Consider the following 11590-nt stretch of genomic DNA (forward strand, 5'->3'; position numbering starts at 1 on the left):
AAAATACCGAACTCCGATGAAATTGAAAACGGAAAGTCCCTAATCAAATGGCAAAATCAAAAGCTCAAACACATCAAACGAATGGATAACAACTCTAATATTCAGTTTTCAAATTTTATATATTTGATTTTGATTTATATTTGATTTTTTAAGCGTAAATTTTAGCATTTGTTTCCTAATTTTTCTCTTTGCATTTAATTTTGCATTAAATAACGTAGTCCACATCAGGGTTACATTGTATCTATCCAGCCAAACTAGGAGGAGGGGAGTAGAACAGAAAAACATCTTCATTGAGAGGCAATAACTCATATATTGAAGCGTACAACGATATAATCAATATCAATGAAATTTTATGTTAGCACAAAATTACTGACTACTGGACTTATGGCTTAAAATTTGGACAAAATTAATTAATTGATTTTGGTGAAATGTGACTCAGAACTTACAAATCTGTAAAAAAAAAATTTCTCGATGACTTGATATAATGACCTGTAAAATGTTTTGAAATTAACCTTTTTGGTATTTTCCTAAACGTATCTGCAAAATTCTCTTACTTAAGGAATGAATATAGCACCCCCCCCCCTCCCCCCCCCCCAAAAAAAAACCCCCAAAAAAAACCCCGAAAAACCACTGCTATTGATATTCAGTGACAAATACGATAAAGATATACTATTTGGTAAAATATCAACAACATATTAGGTACGGATATTTGAGCTGGTTTAAATTTCATTGTAGTAAGTGCTCCGGATATACATGTACAAAAAATTCAAGTATTTACTCAAACGAAAGTTTAAATTAAAGATACTACCGAATAGAGAAATTATGCTTCATATCATGGTTCTTTTCTTGAAATTAACAAAGATTAAATACTTCAAACAAAGACTTATAACAAATTGATCACTTCAGTTGTCCCATTGTCAACATCCTATTTCGCTGTAGTAACATGCCCTGTGTCGTATCGTATGGCATTTAAATTTCTATGGTTATACGTTAAGCGCGTGCATGTAAAATTATATGGTCTTCATTAACAGGAATGCATTCCGGTTGCAAAAACTTCTCCAACAGTGTTAAGAGGAAGAATGACTGAAATGGAACGCTACGAGTTCTATGGTCATCATTATGAATCAGTTGTCCGACAAGATGTTTCTGTGTCTAGATTAACGAAAGACATGGTTTTAATGTCATAGAGTTTTTGATATACGAGTAGTAATTTGCTTAGTAAATTTACTGATTCTGTCCTACTCCATATTTTAAAATTTTGACTGAGAGCGAATTCGAATGCATACTTTGCCGACGACCCGATTTTTCTTTGTTATGAACTTGAGTGATTCCTTTGGGTTTTAATTGTACCATTATTTGTATAGCTAGTATTCCAAATGAATTTACAAGATTTGAGCATCATTAATCCACAGTTTTTTTAAATTTATTTGATTATTCAGGCCTTGCTATATTCCGTGTTTTGAGCGTTCCTAATTAAAGATGGACGAACGATACCAGAGGGACAGTCAAACTCATAGATCGAAAACAAACTGACAACGCCATGTCCAAAAATAAAAAGACAAACAGACAACTAATAGTACAGATGACACAACATAGAAAACTAAAGACTAAGCAACACGAACCCCACCAAAATCTGGGGGTGATCTCAGGTGCCCCGGAAGGGTAAGCAGATCCTGCTCCACATGTGGCCCCCGTCGTGTTGTTTATGTTATTACAAATCCGTTAAATAGTCTAATTCGGTAGGTCACATTTAATCCAGAAAAGCGCCCCTAACGCATACAATTTATAACGTCATAGAAAAAACAATAGAAAACCATTGAGAAAAATAAGCATACCCCAATACCCAGTGTTACAACGTGTTGAGTTCATAATTACGTCATCAAAAGTGAAGAAAATGTAGAATGATATTTTTTCAAACCTTTTGCTGCGTTGTATTTAAGCGTTATGCTTGACATCAGTATAAACATATATCTACTGAGCATGTTGCCGGTTATAGATATTCCTGCAATATAAGATAATAAACATGATTGAAAACAATTATAGTATTTCATTTATAAATTAAAAAAAAAACGAAAAAAAGGAAGATTTGTTTGAAACTCCAAAATCTCATGTATAACATGTATAACCACAAGTTTCAGTTAATTAAAACAACCTTGAGTTCTCTGCAGCATCATTATGTTTAAAATTTCCTTTTGACTGTTTATTTTCAATAATTTCGGCAGTGTTATTATGCTATTAGTTGACTTTCAAAGTACTTCGTCCAGCGACAAATCCCAAACTAAATAATCATATTTTATGTTAAAATAGTTATATCCTGACGAATGGTTATCTTAAATGCTTAATCTGCTCTGTCTTTTGGTCGGATTCGTTTTTTGTCAGTGTGCCTTTTTTCGATTTATGAGTTTTATTGTCACTTTGATATTTTCTATGTGACATAGGGAAATGAGGTATGATTGCTAATGATAAAACTATCCACAAAAATCCAAATGACGTTGATCAAACTCTTTTTCTACGCTGATTAATATTATTATTACATTTTTCACATTTACCTTTAGCATCAGAATGTTCACATATTTTGAAACAAATCAGTTTAAAATTCTTTCCACTGTTGAACCTAAAACTAACCAAGGTGTATAAATGCTTAATTGTTTTATTTGATTACAATACACGTTCTATTACAGTGTTTGATGGTCAACCTATTTATCTAAAATTAGTTAACAACTCGTTCAGTTGGCGTCAGAAATCTTGATAAAACTATAATGATTTTGTTTATTAAGCCGGAAAAACAATGAATTTGAATTGTTCAATCCATGCCCTTAAAAGCATCATTTTAGGTTGTGTAAAATTATTTGTATTGTTTCAAAACAAAATTCAAATTGCATCCGGCGTAAACATATAAAGCTGACTATGAATAACGTATTACATTTGCTGATTTGTCTGGTCTCTTACATTCTCATTTCGTAACAACTTCGTTTATAACGAAAACAACATGTAAAAACATTCATTTGCTAAAGTGTAGAATTGTTAACTTTATTCAGCATATATTTAACATTTCATTGCAGATAAAAAAAAAGAACTGAGGTTTCATATGACTACACTTACTTTATCTCTAAACATGCTTTTGTTATTCTCATTCATATGTTCTAAATAGGAACAAAAGTATCATAGTAAAAATGTTTAAGATCAACAATCTGCATTCTTAAACATTTTGGCGATTATTTTACGTTTTCGTGTAACATAATGTCAGTCTGTAATAACGTGCCAGATGAAATTATATTATACCGGTTTTGTCACATATTAAGATTTATCTTACCTCCTATACATTTCTATGGTTGGTTAAAAGCGTCCGCGTAGAGACCGTGTATATTCCATATTAGGTCAGTAAGGAGGCGGGGCTTATTTCAATACACGGTTAGTAGTGGTGTTATGTCCCTTTATAAAAACAAAATGGTACTGAGAAAAAATCTTAAAGGTTTCAACAGACGAAGTAATTGATGAAGATTGAAATAAATTCATAAAACACATTTAAAGCTAACAAGTTGTTATTGTTGGCATCTGTCTTTGCATGATCAATGGAAGTAGTTTCTAAATGCTAACGGTATTGAAGACTTGCTCATTTTGATAGGTCACTAGTCTAAATATGACACGTTAAGATAGTCGGTAAGATAAATTCGTTACATAGTGTGCTAGTGACGTAATATGGTATATATGGGGTCAGTAAATTCCATATGGGGATTCGAGCTTCGCTTCCACCCCATATATACCGTATTACGTCACTTGCACACTATGTAACTAATAATATTCCCCTATTATCGGTAATTTGTACATTTTTTCTTTGATGTGAACTCGATGATGTTGTCAGTATCAGTGGACTGGTCGTGATTAAAAAAAATATTGGGTCAGTTCGCAATTGACATGCGCGAGTGCACCGCGTAAGGATCTTCTTTCACTTTCATTCAAAAAATCGCACGAGATTTTCTTTCCAGAAACTCACATTTTTTTCAGTTTGTGGATAATACTTGTCATTGTTTCAGTAAAGTTAGTTTAGCCTTTTTGGTCAATTTTGTCGAAATTGTGTGAAAATTTGAACAGAAAATGTAAACAAAAAAATTTAAACTTAAAAAATGTGCGTTATCCGCAGTAATATTTAATTTATTGATAGCTTACCATACTATCCCGATCTATTTTAAGTAATTATAGGCTTGAATGTTAAGTATGCTGGTGTCTTCTTTTTCTCATAAATGGTGACCAAAAAAATACCGCATTTGCATGAGAGAAGCTAAAATCAAAATAAGCGAAGAAATTACGAGTTACCGAAGTGCCTTCATCGTTTCAACGGTCCGGGTAGAAAAATGAATAACATGACTTGAAAAAAACCCAATAAAAGGAAAAGTAAATAGATATAAAGATATTATAGTAAAAAATACACTGCAACACTAACACAGTGCATTCATAAAATGAAAGAAATCGTCACCAGAATGAACGCTGAGCGTATAACGACAAGATAAATGTGACTTTTAGGCAAATTATTCATCCGATAAAACTATGCTTTGTAAAAATAAAGAAATTTGACTTACCGGTATGTTACCATTAAATTCTGCATTGTTTGAGGCATGTTATAAGCAGAAATACCGAAACGCATTCAATAATTATTCGTTTTCAATACTTTGTGCAAGAGAACGCCATGTTTACTGCGCTGTGACAAATTTCAAATGACGTTATGTAGCCTGTCACGTCAGTTTTGTTGTACATTTCCAGAACATCTGTATTCAACCACAGTTTTTAATTGCTCAATATAAATAATAAGATGTGGTATGAGGGCCAATGAGGCAACTATCCATCCAAGTCACAATGTGTAAAAAGTAAACAGATGTAGGTCAAAGTACGGTCTTCAACACGGAGCCTTGGCTCACATCGAACAGCAAGCTATAAAGAGCCCCAAAATGACTAGTGTAAAACAATTCAAACAGGAAAACCAACGGTCTAATTTATATAAAAACGAGAAATTAGAAACACGTATGAACCACACCAACAAACGACAACCACTGAACAACAGGCTCCTGACCGGACAGGTGCATAAAATTGCAGCGGGTTCAAACGTTTTAACAGGCGCCAACCTTCACCCTAACTTGCAACAGTGGTGTAACATTACAACTTAAAAAGACACACAATAAAATATCAATTGAAATGGCTTTACTCCATCTAAAAGACATATTCACAAACAAGTAAATATACACTGAACGAATAAGTTTGATCTATGAAACAATATAAATGTTTGTTTTTTTTGGCAGTGTTAGGTACTATCGTGTTTCCCTTTGGTGTTTTTATTCGACATATAGTTTTTAAATGCACCTTCGGTTATCTTTACTATCTTTTGAGACGTGTGTATGCAATAACTCTTATCTTTGATGACTTTTCTTTAAAAATACTGGGTTGATATCACTGTTGTGGAGGTTTCCTCATCAAAGTATCACCAGCTCAGTAGTAAGCACTTCTGTGTTGACATATTAAGTAAAATAAGAAAAATACCGAACTCCGAGGAAAATTCAAAACGGAAAATCTCTAATCAAATGGCAAAACCAAAGCTCAAACACATCAAACGAATGGATGACAATTGCCATATTCCTGACTTGGTACAGGCATAAGCTATCATTGATATTATCATATCAATAAATGAACTGTTTACAACACTTTAAATTTTTCAAAATACGTAGGATTTTCTACCCCAGGGAAAGATTGCGGTAGCTGTATTTGGCACAACCTTTCGGAATATTTGGCCCTCAATGCTCTTTAACGTTGTACTTTTTTTGGCCTTTTACTTTTTTGATTCGAGTGTCACTGATGATCACTGAGGAGTCTTTTGTAGAAAAAACGCACATGTTGTGTAAAAAAATTTAAGCCTCATATCATTGATGAGTTTTCATTAAATGAGACTATTCTATGATCAGATGCAATCATTTCTTACAAAACACACACGACAGTGAGTAGAATAATTAATTGACATGGTCTAACAGACGCCATGGAATATCTTTAAGATACTACGCCTTGGACGCTAAGACCACATGGTGAAGAATCCCATACATGTAGATGTAGACAAAATTCTAATTCTGTTTCGTAAATTAAAATACATTCAAATGTGGCTGCATAGCAAATAATGTCATACCTAGTTCGTTTGGCTTGACAATGTTGACAGTTAAAATTAAGTAATTATTTGAACAAACTTATTCTTAATCAAATATCGACATAATGATGTAGTAAGACCTTTTAATAATGTCAATATCGGTACTATCAAATAGTTTGTTTTTAATTAGTTAAAACATAACTACTAACTGATTTTGTATTGATATAAAGTTGCATTTATGAACACGAATGGCCCTACACCACGTGGATACTTTTATTGAAGCATTGCACAAGTTCAAGCTTTCAGAATCTGTCTTTGACTTCTTTACCCTTATTCCGTGGATGTCCGCTTTTAATTACATTTCAGTTACTGCGGGTACATCTAGATCGGTTTTTGTATTTTGTAAAATTGAGAATGGAAATGGGAATATGTCAAAGAGACAACAACCTGGCCAAAGCGCAGATAACAGCCGAAGGCCATCAAATGGGTCTTCAACGCAGCGAGAAAATCCCGCACCCGGAGGTGGTCCTCAGCTGGACCCTAATTAAAATGTGTACTAGTTCATGGAAATGGACGTCATACTCAACTCCAAAACATATAAATGAACTAAAATTTAAAAACATAAAACACTAACAAAGGCCAGAGGCTCCTGACTTGGGACAGGCGCAAAAATGCGGCGGGCTTAAACATGTTTTGTGAGATCTCAACCCCCACCCCCCCTATACCTCTAGCCAATGTAGAATAAAGAAACACACATCAATACGCACAGTAAAACTCAGTTTAAAAGAAGTCCGAGTCCGATGTCAGAATAGGTAACAAAAGAAACTAAACAAAATGACAATGATACATAAATTAAAAAGGACTACTAGCAGTTACTGACATGCCAGCTCCAGACTTCAATTAAAATGATTGAAAGATTATGTCTTCATCATACGAAAATCAAGTACAATCCCTCCCGTTAGTGGTTTAGTATTATACCATCATAAAATATATGAGAAGAACATACCCCGTATCATGCCAACAACTGGTTTTAGAATAAATGTGTTTATTTCCGATGCAAAGACCCTATGAGTGAATCAATATTAATACCAAAATATGCAATCCTTAATGACTATGTATTTAAGATTTTTTGTTAGTAGTTTTTTTTGTGCAGCGCGTTGTTCTTTTGAGTTAATATAGAAAAAAGAAGATGTGGTATGCATGATTGCAGTTGAGACAACTATCCACCAAAGTTCAAATGAATATAACAACGCCCAATGACTGAATTATATGTACATATAACGGTTGTTTATCCCTGTTCAGTTAAATCAAAATTTTACTGTAATTGCATGAAGCAAGAAATAAAACAATTGTTTCGGTATATGGAAAATACTTGGTAAGTAAGTTATCATATTAATTTATGGTTACGTTTTTCTCCCTAGTTTTATGACATTTGTACCTCGCACGAAATAGCAAATTGTAATTTCAAAAATTTATAATTGTTTTTTCTCTTTTGCATGTTTTACCTGGCTATACAAAACAAAAATTGAGAGCATATCATATTATCTTACATAATTGTGCATTACAGATGTTTTCTGGTATTAGTATTTCAATCTAATAAAAGGAGTTAAGGATTGTTTCTTTGTTTCTGCTAAAATCGTTAATGATTATTTAAGGTGGAAAAATGTAAAGATAACCATCAATTGGCAAACAACACACGATTACTATCAAATGATGATTTAACAAACTATAGTTTGCATTATAATATGTGTAAATAATGACCTGACACAGCGCATTATTTCATACCTTGAAGCTTTTTTCATTGTAACTTGGTATCGTCTTGTTTGTTTCTCAAATGAATGACATTTCATTTTGCAAGGAAAAACTGCATATAGGTATATAATTATGTGTATATCCAAAGTCAGGATCAATTTTTTCAGAGGTTGTTGTTGTTGTTGGTGTGTGTCATATTTGTTTTTCGTTGTTTAAGTTATTGTTCAAGAATACATCAGTGCATTGGTTTTCTAGTTTAAATGCCGTTGCAGAATAAATGGTACAAGTAATGTTATTACTACCACTGAGTCGAAACATTAGCTGGTAGACTGTTAGGCGTCTTATGTACCGTTTAATTTATTTCTAAATTTTTTTCAAAATATAATATTCGAATATCCACAATATTCATACATCTATTTAATTAAGAATCGGGAGATGTGTTATCTTATTTGCTGTTCTAAATACATAAATCGATTGAGAGAAAACAAATCCGGGTTACAAACTTAAACCGAGGGAAACACATCAACTATAAGAGGAAAACAACAAAACAACAGAAAAACTGAAGTGAACAAAAAACAAACGACAATGCAACACACACAGAAACGAACTGTTAGATCACAACTGCCATTTTCCTGACTTGGTACAGGACATTTTAAGAAAAAAATGGTGGGTTGAACAGGGTTTTGTGGCTTGCCAAACCTCGCGCTTTTATTGCAATGTTAAATGTAACACTAAAATGACAACATTACATGACAGGAATACAGTACAAATAAATGCAAGAACATTCAGGACAGAGAAATACACAAATAAACAATACAACAGTACATTTCGACATGCTAACATGCTAACCACAGAATAAAAACGAACATGAAAGAGGTTTATAATGACCTGACGGTACTTTTTCCAATCTATTTGAGACGGAGAACATTATTTTGGTCCTTTTTGCAAAAAGTTAATAACCTCTCGGCCTCGAACGATGGTGAGGTCCCCCGTAATGGCATGGTCATAGGGATCATATTCTATGATTCACAGTCTCAAGTTGAAAAAACCCAATATTTTCTATACGGACGTCCGGTGTAATGTAATCAAAAATTAACTTCTCCTGGTTTTTGTATGTTTACGAAATATAAGTTTGTTCTATGTTATTAACATAAGGAGGTATCACGTTTTGATGATAGAGTTTTGAAATATTTTAGATTATTTAATAAAATAATGCCCTCTGTTAATATATATAATTTTCAGAAAATGCCGTCTATGATCTTCAGGTTTATTGATACTCAACAGCAGCCTATGTGACAAAAAGCTGTTATTATACGTGTACATTTATAGAGTAGGCTTTGCCAAATGTTGAAATTTGAATGTGAATGTTTAAAATAGAATTCAAAAATAGAATGTAAAAACCGAAAATTGAAATATTGAATGTTTATAAACAACTTCTTCACCCATCCAAAAATCAGTTTTAGTGGATTTTGTAAAATGATTTGACGAAATATTGTATCAACTTTCATAAGAATTCGAGAAAGCATACCTGATAATTTAAAATATTGCAAAATTACTAAGCTTATAATGAGAAAAATCCAATTACACTGAGATGAATGATCTTAAAATCGTCCGAAAGGAATTTCATAGGGATGGATTGATGAAGGCATACTTGAGTAAGCGTTGAACATAGGAAAGAACTTTTTTTTTTATTAATGTGACATTGTCAAACGATTCAGGTGAAAGCAGAGTTATCACAAGAAATATGTTTTGGCAATTAAATTATATAACTCTTTAACAACTCTTAAAAAACTTAGAAGGAAAATTATCAAAATGAAAAAGGTAGATTTTTCAAAAGTGGTATAAGATATGATTTCGATAATTTAATTTAAAAAAAAATAAGTATGAATTTATTTGTGTTTTTTTTTCGAACATTAACAAGAATCGAAAATCAAAAACGGATTTATTATCAGCAGACAGCTTGGTTCAATGATATTAAAATAAACCAGAGAACTTCTTTGATACATTATTGACCTGGAAGATGATTCCTCATGTGATCATAATGTTAAGTCATTGAAAAAAATGTCACCTGGAAAGTGTTAACTAATTAAGGATCCAAGACCTACTCCGTCGACTGATTAAACTCTTAAAAATCATTCTTATACAGCATGTACAGGTTACTGACAAAACGGTAAATTTACATTTTTATTTTATTAATTATATATAATCAAACGCAACGATCGTCATTTTACTATTCCAAGTGCTATTTATATTCATTTATTTATATATCTATTCATATTTATATCAGGGACACTGGCAAATCGGCTGTTCTCGGAGGTCAGCTTGATAGTTTATTAGATATCGTCCACTCCCAAAACATTGATAATTTTAGGATTGAATGCATAGTTAATTGATTTCATTATAAAGAAATTTGGAATTCCTATAACCATTTACGTATGTTATAAATCAAATGTGAGTCAGTCCGTTGGGCATGATTTTGGCAGCTAATGTCATTTTAATCAAAACTTTACATTGTGTACAAATATCATATTTCGGTAAAGTATTCATGAGCTACCGAATGCCATATGCGGGATTGTTCAATAGATTGGCGATTTTGGTCACAAAGCTCTTTAAAGACTAATTTAAAAACAATAACAATTTAAAAGAGACGAATGACAGGACAGACTACAATGATATATATGATATTGATTGAATAATAATAAAAAGATAATTTTGAAAACGTAAATAATACTTTATAAGTAAGTGCGTCCGACGCGATTTTCTGGATTTCCCTTTATCAGGAATGCTATAATCTACACCTTTGAAAGTCAGGGAAGATGTGTAAATACGTAGAAACGTTAAACGTCATATGACCAAAAGGGACATAAAAATACCAAAATACCTGTAAGGTCATAACATGTCTGATAAAGTCGAAACTTCTTGATCTTTATAATTTGTTGATTTCTCATCGGAGAATTTTTCAAAAATGTTTAAGTTAAAGCAAGACATATGTTTTGGCAATCAAAGTCCCAATACTCTTCAACAACTGAAAACAAATTTATCAAAATAAAGACATGAATGCGGATATATGCTTTCGAATACTAAATTTTCAAATAGGAATATTTGAATTTCATAAAAAGTCATCGACTTCTTAGTTTCAAAATTTAAAGATAAATAATAATTCACACAGATTTTGAATAACAAAACCTGCACCAATGACTGTCGTCGCTTTAAGAGGCTTGAAGTAGCTTTAAATTGAATTTTTAATGTTGATCATCTAATATTGAAATCGAAAATCAAATATTAAGTTGAAATCGAATTTCATATATTGAACACTTAATGTTGAAGTCGAATTATGGATGTTATAAATTGAATATCTAAATATTAGTAAATTGTTGAAAATGGATTGTTCCTGTTTATAATTAATTTGCAAATGAAAAAAAGGAAAATCGATGAATGTTATGAATTGAAAATTATATAGATAACATATCTAATATTGAAACTAATCCTTGAATTATAACAAAAGAATTTTGTAGTTCAAAATTGATTTTTGAAATGGAGTTTGCAATCCAAAATAAAAGTTTATATTGTTCCTTTGATATCTTCCTAGACGGAATTCAATATGAATGCTAAATCTTAAGTTTAACTTTGAATATGGTATCCGGAATAAAACAAATGAATATTGGATACTGAATATTCAATGTCAAAATAGAATGCTTTCTTTAATCAGAAAATGAA

The sequence above is a fragment of the Mytilus californianus genome, unplaced genomic scaffold (genome assembly GCF_021869535.1).
Source record: "Mytilus californianus isolate M0D057914Y unplaced genomic scaffold, xbMytCali1.0.p SCAF_10, whole genome shotgun sequence".
Lineage (NCBI taxonomy): Eukaryota > Metazoa > Mollusca > Bivalvia > Mytilida > Mytilidae > Mytilus > Mytilus californianus.